Source organism: Ascidia mentula, chromosome 5, assembly GCF_947561715.1.
Source record: "Ascidia mentula chromosome 5, kaAscMent1.1, whole genome shotgun sequence".
Classification (NCBI taxonomy): Eukaryota; Metazoa; Chordata; class Ascidiacea; order Phlebobranchia; family Ascidiidae; genus Ascidia; species Ascidia mentula.
This window is the reverse complement of record NC_138570.1, coordinates 8,586,834-8,596,509: the sequence shown is the minus strand read 5'-3', so window position 1 is coordinate 8,596,509 and position 9,676 is coordinate 8,586,834. Positions and strand designations below refer to the sequence as shown.

Below are 9,676 nucleotides of genomic sequence, written 5' to 3'. Positions count from 1 at the left end.
GTCAGGATGGCCGAGTGGTCTAAGGCGCCAGACTCAAGCTTCTATGCTGCACTGAATTACGGTGGTATGGGTGTTCTGGTCTCCGAATGGAGGCGTGGGTTCGAATCCCACTTCTGACAATCTTTTTTTATTTGAGGATATCTAATCTTTCTCTTCGGCTCCCCTGCCAATAGCATTCCTCAAAGCTAATATTTGATTCCACATTACTACAAGTATAATGTGATTGTTTCAGTGTGCTAGTTGGTCTCTATAGCTCAGTGGTAGAGCACTGGTCTCGTAAACCAGGGGTCGTGAGTTCAAACCTCGCTGGAGGCAAGTGGCAAGTGGCTAGAAATGTTTTTTCGAATTTATCTGCAGGAAATATATTATCTGTCGGTGTTGTTGTCGCCGTGCTGTACAACATGCACTGAAAATAAGAGCAAACCAGCTCCAGTGGCGCAATCGGTTAGCGCGCCGTACTTATATGACAGTTACGGAGACATGCGGAGGTTGTGAGTTCGAGCCTCACCTGGAGCAGCAAGTTTTAATACTGTTTCAATATCAAGTTGAAAGAACAAAGACTGAAGCATACTGTATTGCATGTGGCGCCGTAGCTTAGTGGTAAAGCGCCTGTCTAGTAAACAGGAGATCCCGGGTTCGATCCCCGGCGGTGCCTATTTTAATGTATTTGTAAGTATTACAGTGACCTAAATTTCGTGCATGTCTGATTTTGAACCGGAATAGCCTTACAAACTCTGAAGCGCAAGTCTCAAAAGATAACTGGTTTTAACAGATCAACCGACACAATGTGGTACTAAGTTGTGCACAATGCTGGCAACTAGCTGGTTTGTGGAAGATGGGCAACAAAGAAAATTGGAACATGTAGAGAAAAGTTTTCATCAGTGCGTTGAGCGGCTGAAGGTCGTGCGTCTCTGTGGCGCAATCGGTTAGCGCGTTCGGCTGTTAACCGAAAGGTTGGTGGTTCGAGCCCACCCAGGGACGTAATAATTTTTATATTCATCTCCTTCGAAAATGGTAGTTAACTATTTGCATGGAAGTTTCATTCGCATGTCAGGATGGCCGAGTGGTCTAAGGCGCCAGACTCAAGCTTCTATGCTGCACTGAATTACGGTGGTATGGGTGTTCTGGTCTCCGAATGGAGGCGTGGGTTCGAATCCCACTTCTGACAATCTTTTTTTATTTCAGGATATCTAATCTTTCTCTTCGGCTCCCCTGCCAATAGCATTCCTCAAAGCTAATATTTGATTCCACATTACTACAAGTATAATGTGATTGTTTGAGTGTGCTAGTTGGTCTCTATAGCTCAGTGGTAGAGCACTGGTCTCGTAAACCAGGGGTCGCGAGTTCAAACCTCGCTGGAGGCAAGTGGCTAGAAATGTTTTTTCGAATTTATCTGCAGGAAATATATTATCTGTCGGTGTTGTTGTCGCCGTGCTGTACAACATGCACTGAAAATAAGAGCAAACCAGCTCCAGTGGCGCAATCGGTTAGCGCGCCGTACTTATATGACAGTTACGGAGACATGCGGAGGTTGTGAGTTCGAGCCTCACCTGGAGAAGCAAGTTTTAATACTGTTGTAAGAACAAAGACTGAAGCATACTGTATTGCATGTGGCGCCGTGGCTTAGTGGTAAAGCGCCTGTCTAGTAAACAGGAGATCCCGGGTTCGATCCCCGGCGGTGCCTATTTTAATGTATTTGTAAGTATTACAGTGACCTAAATTTCGTGCATGTCTGATTTTGAACCGGAATAGCCTTACAAACTCTGAAGCGCAAGTCTCAAAAGATAACTGGTTTTAACAGATCAACCGACACAATGTGGTACTAAGTTGTGCACAATGCTGACAACTAGCTGGTTTGTGGAAGATGGGCAACAAAGAAAATTGGAACATGTAGAGAAAAGTTTTCATCAGTGCGTTGAGCGGCTAAAGGTCGTGCGTCTCTGTGGCGCAATCGGTTAGCGCGTTCGGCTGTTAACCGAAAGGTTGGTGGTTCGAGCCCACCCAGGGACGTAATAATTTTTATATTCATCTTATTCGAAAATGGTAGTTAACTATTTGCATGGAAGTTTCATTCGCATGTCAGGATGGCCGAGTGGTCTAAGGCGCCAGACTCAAGCTTCTATGCTGCACTGAATTACGGTGGTATGGGTGTTCTGGTCTCCGAATGGAGGCGTGGGTTCGAATCCCACTTCTGACAATCTTTTTTTATTTGAGGATATCTAATCTTTCTCTTCGGCTCCCCTGCCAATAGCATTCCTCAAAGCTAATATTTGATTCCACATTACTACAAGTATAATGTGATTGTTTCAGTGTGCTAGTTGGTCTCTATAGCTCAGTGGTAGAGCACTGGTCTCGTAAACCAGGGGTCGCGAGTTCAAACCTCGCTGGAGGCAAGTGGCAAGTGGCTAGAAATGTTTTTTCGAATTTATCTGCAGGAAATATATTATCTGTCGGTGTTGTTGTCGCCGTGCTGTACAACATGCACTGAAAATAAGAGCAAACCAGCTCCAGTGGCGCAATCGGTTAGCGCGCCGTACTTATATGACAGTTACGGAGACATGCGGAGGTTGTGAGTTCGAGCCTCACCTGGAGCAGCAAGTTTTAATACTGTTTCAATATCAAGTTGAAAGAACAAAGACTGAAGCATACTGTATTGCATGTGGCGCCGTAGCTTAGTGGTAAAGCGCCTGTCTAGTAAACAGGAGATCCCGGGTTCGATCCCCGGCGGTGCCTATTTTAATGTATTTGTAAGTATTACAGTGACCTAAATTTCGTGCATGTCTGATTTTGAACCGGAATAGCCTTACAAACTCTGAAGCGCAAGTCTCAAAAGATAACTGGTTTTAACAGATCAACCGACACAATGTGGTACTAAGTTGTGCACAATGCTGGCAACTAGCTGGTTTGTGGAAGATGGGCAACAAAGAAAATTGGAACATGTAGAGAAAAGTTTTCATCAGTGCGTTGAGCGGCTGAAGGTCGTGCGTCTCTGTGGCGCAATCGGTTAGCGCGTTCGGCTGTTAACCGAAAGGTTGGTGGTTCGAGCCCACCCAGGGACGTAATAATTTTTATATTCATCTCCTTCGAAAATGGTAGTTAACTATTTGCATGGAAGTTTCATTCGCATGTCAGGATGGCCGAGTGGTCTAAGGCGCCAGACTCAAGCTTCTATGCTGCACTGAATTACGGTGGTATGGGTGTTCTGGTCTCCGAATGGAGGCGTGGGTTCGAATCCCACTTCTGACAATCTTTTTTTATTTCAGGATATCTAATCTTTCTCTTCGGCTCCCCTGCCAATAGCATTCCTCAAAGCTAATATTTGATTCCACATTACTACAAGTATAATGTGATTGTTTGAGTGTGCTAGTTGGTCTCTATAGCTCAGTGGTAGAGCACTGGTCTCGTAAACCAGGGGTCGCGAGTTCAAACCTCGCTGGAGGCAAGTGGCTAGAAATGTTTTTTCGAATTTATCTGCAGGAAATATATTATCTGTCGGTGTTGTTGTCGCCGTGCTGTACAACATGCACTGAAAATAAGAGCAAACCAGCTCCAGTGGCGCAATCGGTTAGCGCGCCGTACTTATATGACAGTTACGGAGACATGCGGAGGTTGTGAGTTCGAGCCTCACCTGGAGCAGCAAGTTTTAATACTGTTTCAATATCAAGTTGAAAGAACAAAGACTGAAGCATACTGTATTGCATGTGGCGCCGTAGCTTAGTGGTAAAGCGCCTGTCTAGTAAACAGGAGATCCCGGGTTCGATCCCCGGCGGTGCCTATTTTAATGTATTTGTAAGTATTACAGTGACCTAAATTTCGTGCATGTCTGATTTTGAACCGGAATAGCCTTACAAACTCTGAAGCGCAAGTCTCAAAAGATAACTGGTTTTAACAGATCAACCGACACAATGTGGTACTAAGTTGTGCACAATGCTGGCAACTAGCTGGTTTGTGGAAGATGGGGTACAAAGAAAATTGGAACATGTAGAGAAAAGTTTTCATCAGTGCGTTGAGCGGCTGAAGGTCGTGCGTCTCTGTGGCGCAATCGGTTAGCGCGTTCGGCTGTTAACCGAAAGGTTGGTGGTTCGAGACCACCCAGGGACGTAATAATTTTTATATTCATCTCCTTCGAAAATGGTAGTTAACTATTTGCATGGAAGTTTCATTCGCATGTCAGGATGGCCGAGTGGTCTAAGGCGCCAGACTCAAGCTTCTATGCTGCACTGAATTACGGTGGTATGGGTGTTCTGGTCTCCGAATGGAGGCGTGGGTTCGAATCCCACTTCTGACAATCTTTTTTTATTTGAGGATATCTAATCTTTCTCTTCGGCTCCCCTGCCAATAGCATTCCTCAAAGCTAATATTTGATTCCACATTACTACAAGTATAGTGTGATTGTTTCAGTGTGCTAGTTGGTCTCTATAGCTCAGTGGTAGAGCACTGGTCTCGTAAACCAGGGGTCGCGAGTTCAAACCTCGCTGGAGGCAAGTGGCTAGAAATGTTTTTTCGAATTTATCTGCAGGAAATATATTATCTGTCGGTGTTGTTGTCGCCGTGCTGTACAACATGCACTGAAAATAAGAGCAAACCAGCTCCAGTGGCGCAATCGGTTAGCGCGCCGTACTTATATGACAGTTACGGAGACATGCGGAGGTTGTGAGTTCGAGCCTCACCTGGAGAAGCAAGTTTTAATACTGTTGTAAGAACAAAGACTGAAGCATACTGTATTGCATGTGGCGCCGTGGCTTAGTGGTAAAGCGCCTGTCTAGTAAACGGGAGATCCAGGGTTCGATCCCCGGCGGTGCCTATTTTAATGTATTTGTAAGTATTACAGTGACCTAAATTTCGTGCATGTCTGATTTTGAACCGGAATAGCCTTACAAACTCGGAAGCGCAAGTCTCAAAAGATAACTGGTTTTAACAGATCAACCGACACAATGTGGTACTAAGTTGTGCACAATGCTGACAACTAGCTGGTTTGTGGAAGATGGGCAACAAAGAAAATTGGAACATGTAGAGAAAAGTTTTCATCAGTGCGTTGAGCGGCTGAAGGTCGTGCGTCTCTGTGGCGCAATCGGTTAGCGCGTTCGGCTGTTAACCGAAAGGTTGGTGGTTCGAGCCCACCCAGGGACGTAATAATTTTTATATTCATCTTATTCGAAAATGGTAGTTAACTATTTGCATGGAAGTTTCATTCGCATGTCAGGATGGCCGAGTGGTCTAAGGCGCCAGACTCAAGCTTCTATGCTGCACTGAATTACGGTGGTATGGGTGTTCTGGTCTCCGAATGGAGGCGTGGGTTCGAATCCCACTTCTGACAATCTTTTTTTATTTGAGGATATCTAATCTTTCTCTTCGGCTCCCCTGCCAATAGCATTCCTCAAAGCTAATATTTGATTCCACATTACTACAAGTATAATGTGATTGTTTCAGTGTGCTAGTTGGTCTCTATAGCTCAGTGGTAGAGCACTGGTCTCGTAAACCAGGGGTCGCGAGTTCAAACCTCGCTGGAGGCAAGTGGCAAGTGGCTAGAAATGTTTTTTCGAATTTATCTGCAGGAAATATATTATCTGTCGGTGTTGTTGTCGCCGTGCTGTACAACATGCACTGAAAATAAGAGCAAACCAGCTCCAGTGGCGCAATCGGTTAGCGCGCCGTACTTATATGACAGTTACGGAGACATGCGGAGGTTGTGAGTTCGAGCCTCACCTGGAGCAGCAAGTTTTAATACTGTTTCAATATCAAGTTGAAAGAACAAAGACTGAAGCATACTGTATTGCATGTGGCGCCGTAGCTTAGTGGTAAAGCGCCTGTCTAGTAAACAGGAGATCCCGGGTTCGATCCCCGGCGGTGCCTATTTTAATGTATTTGTAAGTATTACAGTGACCTAAATTTCGTGCATGTCTGATTTTGAACCGGAATAGCCTTACAAACTCTGAAGCGCAAGTCTCAAAAGATAACTGGTTTTAACAGATCAACCGACACAATGTGGTACTAAGTTGTGCACAATGCTGGCAACTAGCTGGTTTGTGGAAGATGGGCAACAAAGAAAATTGGAACATGTAGAGAAAAGTTTTCATCAGTGCGTTGAGCGGCTGAAGGTCGTGCGTCTCTGTGGCGCAATCGGTTAGCGCGTTCGGCTGTTAACCGAAAGGTTGGTGGTTCGAGCCCACCCAGGGACGTAATAATTTTTATATTCATCTCCTTCGAAAATGGTAGTTAACTATTTGCATGGAAGTTTCATTCGCATGTCAGGATGGCCGAGTGGTCTAAGGCGCCAGACTCAAGCTTCTATGCTGCACTGAATTACGGTGGTATGGGTGTTCTGGTCTCCGAATGGAGGCGTGGGTTCGAATCCCACTTCTGACAATCTTTTTTTATTTCAGGATATCTAATCTTTCTCTTCGGCTCCCCTGCCAATAGCATTCCTCAAAGCTAATATTTGATTCCACATTACTACAAGTATAATGTGATTGTTTGAGTGTGCTAGTTGGTCTCTATAGCTCAGTGGTAGAGCACTGGTCTCGTAAACCAGGGGTCGCGAGTTCAAACCTCGCTGGAGGCAAGTGGCTAGAAATGTTTTTTCGAATTTATCTGCAGGAAATATATTATCTGTCGGTGTTGTTGTCGCCGTGCTGTACAACATGCACTGAAAATAAGAGCAAACCAGCTCCAGTGGCGCAATCGGTTAGCGCGCCGTACTTATATGACAGTTACGGAGACATGCGGAGGTTGTGAGTTCGAGCCTCACCTGGAGCAGCAAGTTTTAATACTGTTTCAATATCAAGTTGAAAGAACAAAGACTGAAGCATACTGTATTGCATGTGGCGCCGTAGCTTAGTGGTAAAGCGCCTGTCTAGTAAACAGGAGATCCCGGGTTCGATCCCCGGCGGTGCCTATTTTAATGTATTTGTAAGTATTACAGTGACCTAAATTTCGTGCATGTCTGATTTTGAACCGGAATAGCCTTACAAACTCTGAAGCGCAAGTCTCAAAAGATAACTGGTTTTAACAGATCAACCGACACAATGTGGTACTAAGTTGTGCACAATGCTGGCAACTAGCTGGTTTGTGGAAGATGGGGTACAAAGAAAATTGGAACATGTAGAGAAAAGTTTTCATCAGTGCGTTGAGCGGCTGAAGGTCGTGCGTCTCTGTGGCGCAATCGGTTAGCGCGTTCGGCTGTTAACCGAAAGGTTGGTGGTTCGAGACCACCCAGGGACGTAATAATTTTTATATTCATCTCCTTCGAAAATGGTAGTTAACTATTTGCATGGAAGTTTCATTCGCATGTCAGGATGGCCGAGTGGTCTAAGGCGCCAGACTCAAGCTTCTATGCTGCACTGAATTACGGTGGTATGGGTGTTCTGGTCTCCGAATGGAGGCGTGGGTTCGAATCCCACTTCTGACAATCTTTTTTTATTTGAGGATATCTAATCTTTCTCTTCGGCTCCCCTGCCAATAGCATTCCTCAAAGCTAATATTTGATTCCACATTACTACAAGTATAGTGTGATTGTTTCAGTGTGCTAGTTGGTCTCTATAGCTCAGTGGTAGAGCACTGGTCTCGTAAACCAGGGGTCGCGAGTTCAAACCTCGCTGGAGGCAAGTGGCTAGAAATGTTTTTTCGAATTTATCTGCAGGAAATATATTATCTGTCGGTGTTGTTGTCGCCGTGCTGTACAACATGCACTGAAAATAAGAGCAAACCAGCTCCAGTGGCGCAATCGGTTAGCGCGCCGTACTTATATGACAGTTACGGAGACATGCGGAGGTTGTGAGTTCGAGCCTCACCTGGAGAAGCAAGTTTTAATACTGTTGTAAGAACAAAGACTGAAGCATACTGTATTGCATGTGGCGCCGTGGCTTAGTGGTAAAGCGCCTGTCTAGTAAACGGGAGATCCAGGGTTCGATCCCCGGCGGTGCCTATTTTAATGTATTTGTAAGTATTACAGTGACCTAAATTTCGTGCATGTCTGATTTTGAACCGGAATAGCCTTACAAACTCGGAAGCGCAAGTCTCAAAAGATAACTGGTTTTAACAGATCAACCGACACAATGTGGTACTAAGTTGTGCACAATGCTGACAACTAGCTGGTTTGTGGAAGATGGGCAACAAAGAAAATTGGAACATGTAGAGAAAAGTTTTCATCAGTGCGTTGAGCGGCTGAAGGTCGTGCGTCTCTGTGGCGCAATCGGTTAGCGCGTTCGGCTGTTAACCGAAAGGTTGGTGGTTCGAGCCCACCCAGGGACGTAATAATTTTTATATTCATCTCCTTCGAAAATGGTAGTTAACTATTTGCATGGAAGTTTCATTCGCATGTCAGGATGGCCGAGTGGTCTAAGGCGCCAGACTCAAGCTTCTATGCTGCACTGAATTACGGTGGTATGGGTGTTCTGGTCTCCGAATGGAGGCGTGGGTTCGAATCCCACTTCTGACAATCTTTTTTTATTTGAGGATATCTAATCTTTCTCTTCGGCTCCCCTGCCAATAGCATTCCTCAAAGCTAATATTTGATTCCACATTACTACAAGTATAATGTGATTGTTTCAGTGTGCTAGTTGGTCTCTATAGCTCAGTGGTAGAGCACTGGTCTCGTAAACCAGGGGTCGCGAGTTCAAAACTCGCTGGAGGCAAGTGGCTAGAAATGTTTTTTCGAATTTATCTGCAGGAAATATATTATCTGTCGGTGTTGTTGTCGCCGTGCTGTACAACATGCACTGAAAATAAGAGCAAACCAGCTCCAGTGGCGCAATCGGTTAGCGCGCCGTACTTATATGACAGTTACGGAGACATGCGGAGGTTGAGAGTTCGAGCCTCACCTGGAGCAGCAAGTTTTAATATTGTTTCAAGATCAAGTTGTAAGAACAAAGACTGAAGCATACTGTATTGCATGTGGCGCCGTGGCTTAGTGGTAAAGCGCCTGTCTAGTAAACAGGAGATCCCGGGTTCGATCCCCGGCGGTGCCTATTTTAATGTATTTGTAAGTATTACAGTGACCTAAATTTCGTGCATGTCTGATTTTGAACCGGAATAGCCTTACAAACTCTGAAGCGCAAGTCTCAAAAGATAACTGGTTTTAACAGATCAACCGACACAATGTGGTACTAAGTTGTGCACAATGCTGACAACTAGCTGGTTTGTGGAAGATAGGCAACAAAGAAAATTGGAACATGTAGAGAAAAGTTTTCAACAGTGCGTTGAGCGGCTGAAGGTCTTGCGTCTCTGTGGCGCAATCGGTTAGCGCGTTCGGCTGTTAACCGAAAGGTTGGTGGTTCGAGCCCACCCAGGGACGTAATAATTTTTATATACATCTCCTTCGAAAATGGTAGTTAACTATTTGCATGGAAGTTTCATTCGCATGTCAGGATGGCCGAGTGGTCTAAGGCGCCAGACTCAAGCTTCTATGCTGCACTGAATTACGGTGGTATGGGTGTTCTGGTCTCCGAATGGAGGCGTGGGTTCGAATCCCACTTCTGACAATCTTTTTTTATTTGAGGATATCTAATCTTTCTCTTCGGCTCCCCTGCCAATAGCATTCCTCAAAGCTAATATTTGATTCCACATTACTACAAGTATAATGTGATTGTTTCAGTGTGCTAGTTGGTCTCTATAGCTCAGTGGTAGAGCACTGGTCTCGTAAACCAGGGGTCGCGAGTTCAAACCTCGCTGGAGGCAA

At 45.1% G+C, this 9,676-nt stretch overlaps 47 non-coding genes across 47 annotated transcripts; all 47 read left to right on the top strand.

Moving 5' to 3' along the window:
* Trnal-caa (transfer RNA leucine (anticodon CAA)) lies at positions 1-119 on the top strand. Its single transcript has 2 exons — positions 1-38; positions 74-119. It is a non-coding gene; the product is annotated as a tRNA-Leu (tRNA).
* Positions 120-243: 124 nt separating this feature from the next.
* Trnat-cgu (transfer RNA threonine (anticodon CGU)) lies at positions 244-315 on the top strand. Its single transcript has one exon. It is a non-coding gene; the product is annotated as a tRNA-Thr (tRNA).
* Positions 316-426: 111 nt separating this feature from the next.
* On the top strand, positions 427-516 carry Trnai-uau (transfer RNA isoleucine (anticodon UAU)). The gene is given in 2 exon segments: positions 427-464; positions 481-516. It is a non-coding gene; the product is annotated as a tRNA-Ile (tRNA).
* Positions 517-583: 67 nt separating this feature from the next.
* On the top strand, positions 584-655 carry Trnat-agu (transfer RNA threonine (anticodon AGU)). The gene has a single exon. It is a non-coding gene; the product is annotated as a tRNA-Thr (tRNA).
* Positions 656-907: 252 nt separating this feature from the next.
* Positions 908-981, top strand: Trnan-guu (transfer RNA asparagine (anticodon GUU)). Its single transcript has one exon. It is a non-coding gene; the product is annotated as a tRNA-Asn (tRNA).
* Positions 982-1,049: 68 nt separating this feature from the next.
* Positions 1,050-1,168, top strand: Trnal-caa (transfer RNA leucine (anticodon CAA)). Its single transcript has 2 exons — positions 1,050-1,087; positions 1,123-1,168. It is a non-coding gene; the product is annotated as a tRNA-Leu (tRNA).
* A 124-nt stretch (positions 1,169-1,292) lies between these two features.
* Trnat-cgu (transfer RNA threonine (anticodon CGU)) lies at positions 1,293-1,364 on the top strand. The gene has a single exon. It is a non-coding gene; the product is annotated as a tRNA-Thr (tRNA).
* Positions 1,365-1,468: 104 nt separating this feature from the next.
* Trnai-uau (transfer RNA isoleucine (anticodon UAU)) lies at positions 1,469-1,561 on the top strand. The gene is given in 2 exon segments: positions 1,469-1,506; positions 1,523-1,561. It is a non-coding gene; the product is annotated as a tRNA-Ile (tRNA).
* A 51-nt stretch (positions 1,562-1,612) lies between these two features.
* On the top strand, positions 1,613-1,684 carry Trnat-agu (transfer RNA threonine (anticodon AGU)). Its single transcript has one exon. It is a non-coding gene; the product is annotated as a tRNA-Thr (tRNA).
* Positions 1,685-1,936: 252 nt separating this feature from the next.
* On the top strand, positions 1,937-2,010 carry Trnan-guu (transfer RNA asparagine (anticodon GUU)). Its single transcript has one exon. It is a non-coding gene; the product is annotated as a tRNA-Asn (tRNA).
* Positions 2,011-2,078: 68 nt separating this feature from the next.
* On the top strand, positions 2,079-2,197 carry Trnal-caa (transfer RNA leucine (anticodon CAA)). Its single transcript has 2 exons — positions 2,079-2,116; positions 2,152-2,197. It is a non-coding gene; the product is annotated as a tRNA-Leu (tRNA).
* A 124-nt stretch (positions 2,198-2,321) lies between these two features.
* Positions 2,322-2,393, top strand: Trnat-cgu (transfer RNA threonine (anticodon CGU)). The gene has a single exon. It is a non-coding gene; the product is annotated as a tRNA-Thr (tRNA).
* Positions 2,394-2,504: 111 nt separating this feature from the next.
* Trnai-uau (transfer RNA isoleucine (anticodon UAU)) lies at positions 2,505-2,594 on the top strand. The gene is given in 2 exon segments: positions 2,505-2,542; positions 2,559-2,594. It is a non-coding gene; the product is annotated as a tRNA-Ile (tRNA).
* A 67-nt stretch (positions 2,595-2,661) lies between these two features.
* Positions 2,662-2,733, top strand: Trnat-agu (transfer RNA threonine (anticodon AGU)). Its single transcript has one exon. It is a non-coding gene; the product is annotated as a tRNA-Thr (tRNA).
* Positions 2,734-2,985: 252 nt separating this feature from the next.
* On the top strand, positions 2,986-3,059 carry Trnan-guu (transfer RNA asparagine (anticodon GUU)). Its single transcript has one exon. It is a non-coding gene; the product is annotated as a tRNA-Asn (tRNA).
* Positions 3,060-3,127: 68 nt separating this feature from the next.
* On the top strand, positions 3,128-3,246 carry Trnal-caa (transfer RNA leucine (anticodon CAA)). The gene is made up of 2 exons: positions 3,128-3,165; positions 3,201-3,246. It is a non-coding gene; the product is annotated as a tRNA-Leu (tRNA).
* A 124-nt stretch (positions 3,247-3,370) lies between these two features.
* Trnat-cgu (transfer RNA threonine (anticodon CGU)) lies at positions 3,371-3,442 on the top strand. The gene has a single exon. It is a non-coding gene; the product is annotated as a tRNA-Thr (tRNA).
* A 104-nt stretch (positions 3,443-3,546) lies between these two features.
* On the top strand, positions 3,547-3,636 carry Trnai-uau (transfer RNA isoleucine (anticodon UAU)). Its single transcript is given in 2 exon segments — positions 3,547-3,584; positions 3,601-3,636. It is a non-coding gene; the product is annotated as a tRNA-Ile (tRNA).
* A 67-nt stretch (positions 3,637-3,703) lies between these two features.
* Positions 3,704-3,775, top strand: Trnat-agu (transfer RNA threonine (anticodon AGU)). Its single transcript has one exon. It is a non-coding gene; the product is annotated as a tRNA-Thr (tRNA).
* Positions 3,776-4,027: 252 nt separating this feature from the next.
* Trnan-guu (transfer RNA asparagine (anticodon GUU)) lies at positions 4,028-4,101 on the top strand. The gene has a single exon. It is a non-coding gene; the product is annotated as a tRNA-Asn (tRNA).
* Positions 4,102-4,169: 68 nt separating this feature from the next.
* Positions 4,170-4,288, top strand: Trnal-caa (transfer RNA leucine (anticodon CAA)). Its single transcript has 2 exons — positions 4,170-4,207; positions 4,243-4,288. It is a non-coding gene; the product is annotated as a tRNA-Leu (tRNA).
* A 124-nt stretch (positions 4,289-4,412) lies between these two features.
* On the top strand, positions 4,413-4,484 carry Trnat-cgu (transfer RNA threonine (anticodon CGU)). Its single transcript has one exon. It is a non-coding gene; the product is annotated as a tRNA-Thr (tRNA).
* A 104-nt stretch (positions 4,485-4,588) lies between these two features.
* On the top strand, positions 4,589-4,681 carry Trnai-uau (transfer RNA isoleucine (anticodon UAU)). The gene is given in 2 exon segments: positions 4,589-4,626; positions 4,643-4,681. It is a non-coding gene; the product is annotated as a tRNA-Ile (tRNA).
* A 51-nt stretch (positions 4,682-4,732) lies between these two features.
* On the top strand, positions 4,733-4,804 carry Trnat-agu (transfer RNA threonine (anticodon AGU)). Its single transcript has one exon. It is a non-coding gene; the product is annotated as a tRNA-Thr (tRNA).
* A 252-nt stretch (positions 4,805-5,056) lies between these two features.
* Trnan-guu (transfer RNA asparagine (anticodon GUU)) lies at positions 5,057-5,130 on the top strand. The gene has a single exon. It is a non-coding gene; the product is annotated as a tRNA-Asn (tRNA).
* Positions 5,131-5,198: 68 nt separating this feature from the next.
* Trnal-caa (transfer RNA leucine (anticodon CAA)) lies at positions 5,199-5,317 on the top strand. The gene is made up of 2 exons: positions 5,199-5,236; positions 5,272-5,317. It is a non-coding gene; the product is annotated as a tRNA-Leu (tRNA).
* Positions 5,318-5,441: 124 nt separating this feature from the next.
* Positions 5,442-5,513, top strand: Trnat-cgu (transfer RNA threonine (anticodon CGU)). Its single transcript has one exon. It is a non-coding gene; the product is annotated as a tRNA-Thr (tRNA).
* A 111-nt stretch (positions 5,514-5,624) lies between these two features.
* Trnai-uau (transfer RNA isoleucine (anticodon UAU)) lies at positions 5,625-5,714 on the top strand. Its single transcript is given in 2 exon segments — positions 5,625-5,662; positions 5,679-5,714. It is a non-coding gene; the product is annotated as a tRNA-Ile (tRNA).
* Positions 5,715-5,781: 67 nt separating this feature from the next.
* Positions 5,782-5,853, top strand: Trnat-agu (transfer RNA threonine (anticodon AGU)). The gene has a single exon. It is a non-coding gene; the product is annotated as a tRNA-Thr (tRNA).
* A 252-nt stretch (positions 5,854-6,105) lies between these two features.
* Positions 6,106-6,179, top strand: Trnan-guu (transfer RNA asparagine (anticodon GUU)). Its single transcript has one exon. It is a non-coding gene; the product is annotated as a tRNA-Asn (tRNA).
* Positions 6,180-6,247: 68 nt separating this feature from the next.
* Trnal-caa (transfer RNA leucine (anticodon CAA)) lies at positions 6,248-6,366 on the top strand. The gene is made up of 2 exons: positions 6,248-6,285; positions 6,321-6,366. It is a non-coding gene; the product is annotated as a tRNA-Leu (tRNA).
* Positions 6,367-6,490: 124 nt separating this feature from the next.
* On the top strand, positions 6,491-6,562 carry Trnat-cgu (transfer RNA threonine (anticodon CGU)). Its single transcript has one exon. It is a non-coding gene; the product is annotated as a tRNA-Thr (tRNA).
* A 104-nt stretch (positions 6,563-6,666) lies between these two features.
* Trnai-uau (transfer RNA isoleucine (anticodon UAU)) lies at positions 6,667-6,756 on the top strand. The gene is given in 2 exon segments: positions 6,667-6,704; positions 6,721-6,756. It is a non-coding gene; the product is annotated as a tRNA-Ile (tRNA).
* A 67-nt stretch (positions 6,757-6,823) lies between these two features.
* Trnat-agu (transfer RNA threonine (anticodon AGU)) lies at positions 6,824-6,895 on the top strand. Its single transcript has one exon. It is a non-coding gene; the product is annotated as a tRNA-Thr (tRNA).
* A 252-nt stretch (positions 6,896-7,147) lies between these two features.
* Trnan-guu (transfer RNA asparagine (anticodon GUU)) lies at positions 7,148-7,221 on the top strand. Its single transcript has one exon. It is a non-coding gene; the product is annotated as a tRNA-Asn (tRNA).
* A 68-nt stretch (positions 7,222-7,289) lies between these two features.
* Positions 7,290-7,408, top strand: Trnal-caa (transfer RNA leucine (anticodon CAA)). The gene is made up of 2 exons: positions 7,290-7,327; positions 7,363-7,408. It is a non-coding gene; the product is annotated as a tRNA-Leu (tRNA).
* A 124-nt stretch (positions 7,409-7,532) lies between these two features.
* Trnat-cgu (transfer RNA threonine (anticodon CGU)) lies at positions 7,533-7,604 on the top strand. The gene has a single exon. It is a non-coding gene; the product is annotated as a tRNA-Thr (tRNA).
* Positions 7,605-7,708: 104 nt separating this feature from the next.
* On the top strand, positions 7,709-7,801 carry Trnai-uau (transfer RNA isoleucine (anticodon UAU)). Its single transcript is given in 2 exon segments — positions 7,709-7,746; positions 7,763-7,801. It is a non-coding gene; the product is annotated as a tRNA-Ile (tRNA).
* Positions 7,802-7,852: 51 nt separating this feature from the next.
* Trnat-agu (transfer RNA threonine (anticodon AGU)) lies at positions 7,853-7,924 on the top strand. Its single transcript has one exon. It is a non-coding gene; the product is annotated as a tRNA-Thr (tRNA).
* A 252-nt stretch (positions 7,925-8,176) lies between these two features.
* Trnan-guu (transfer RNA asparagine (anticodon GUU)) lies at positions 8,177-8,250 on the top strand. Its single transcript has one exon. It is a non-coding gene; the product is annotated as a tRNA-Asn (tRNA).
* A 68-nt stretch (positions 8,251-8,318) lies between these two features.
* Trnal-caa (transfer RNA leucine (anticodon CAA)) lies at positions 8,319-8,437 on the top strand. The gene is made up of 2 exons: positions 8,319-8,356; positions 8,392-8,437. It is a non-coding gene; the product is annotated as a tRNA-Leu (tRNA).
* A 124-nt stretch (positions 8,438-8,561) lies between these two features.
* On the top strand, positions 8,562-8,633 carry Trnat-cgu (transfer RNA threonine (anticodon CGU)). Its single transcript has one exon. It is a non-coding gene; the product is annotated as a tRNA-Thr (tRNA).
* A 104-nt stretch (positions 8,634-8,737) lies between these two features.
* Trnai-uau (transfer RNA isoleucine (anticodon UAU)) lies at positions 8,738-8,827 on the top strand. Its single transcript is given in 2 exon segments — positions 8,738-8,775; positions 8,792-8,827. It is a non-coding gene; the product is annotated as a tRNA-Ile (tRNA).
* A 67-nt stretch (positions 8,828-8,894) lies between these two features.
* Trnat-agu (transfer RNA threonine (anticodon AGU)) lies at positions 8,895-8,966 on the top strand. Its single transcript has one exon. It is a non-coding gene; the product is annotated as a tRNA-Thr (tRNA).
* Positions 8,967-9,218: 252 nt separating this feature from the next.
* Trnan-guu (transfer RNA asparagine (anticodon GUU)) lies at positions 9,219-9,292 on the top strand. The gene has a single exon. It is a non-coding gene; the product is annotated as a tRNA-Asn (tRNA).
* Positions 9,293-9,360: 68 nt separating this feature from the next.
* On the top strand, positions 9,361-9,479 carry Trnal-caa (transfer RNA leucine (anticodon CAA)). Its single transcript has 2 exons — positions 9,361-9,398; positions 9,434-9,479. It is a non-coding gene; the product is annotated as a tRNA-Leu (tRNA).
* Positions 9,480-9,603: 124 nt separating this feature from the next.
* Positions 9,604-9,675, top strand: Trnat-cgu (transfer RNA threonine (anticodon CGU)). The gene has a single exon. It is a non-coding gene; the product is annotated as a tRNA-Thr (tRNA).
* The last annotated feature ends 1 nt before the right edge of the window (position 9,676 follows it).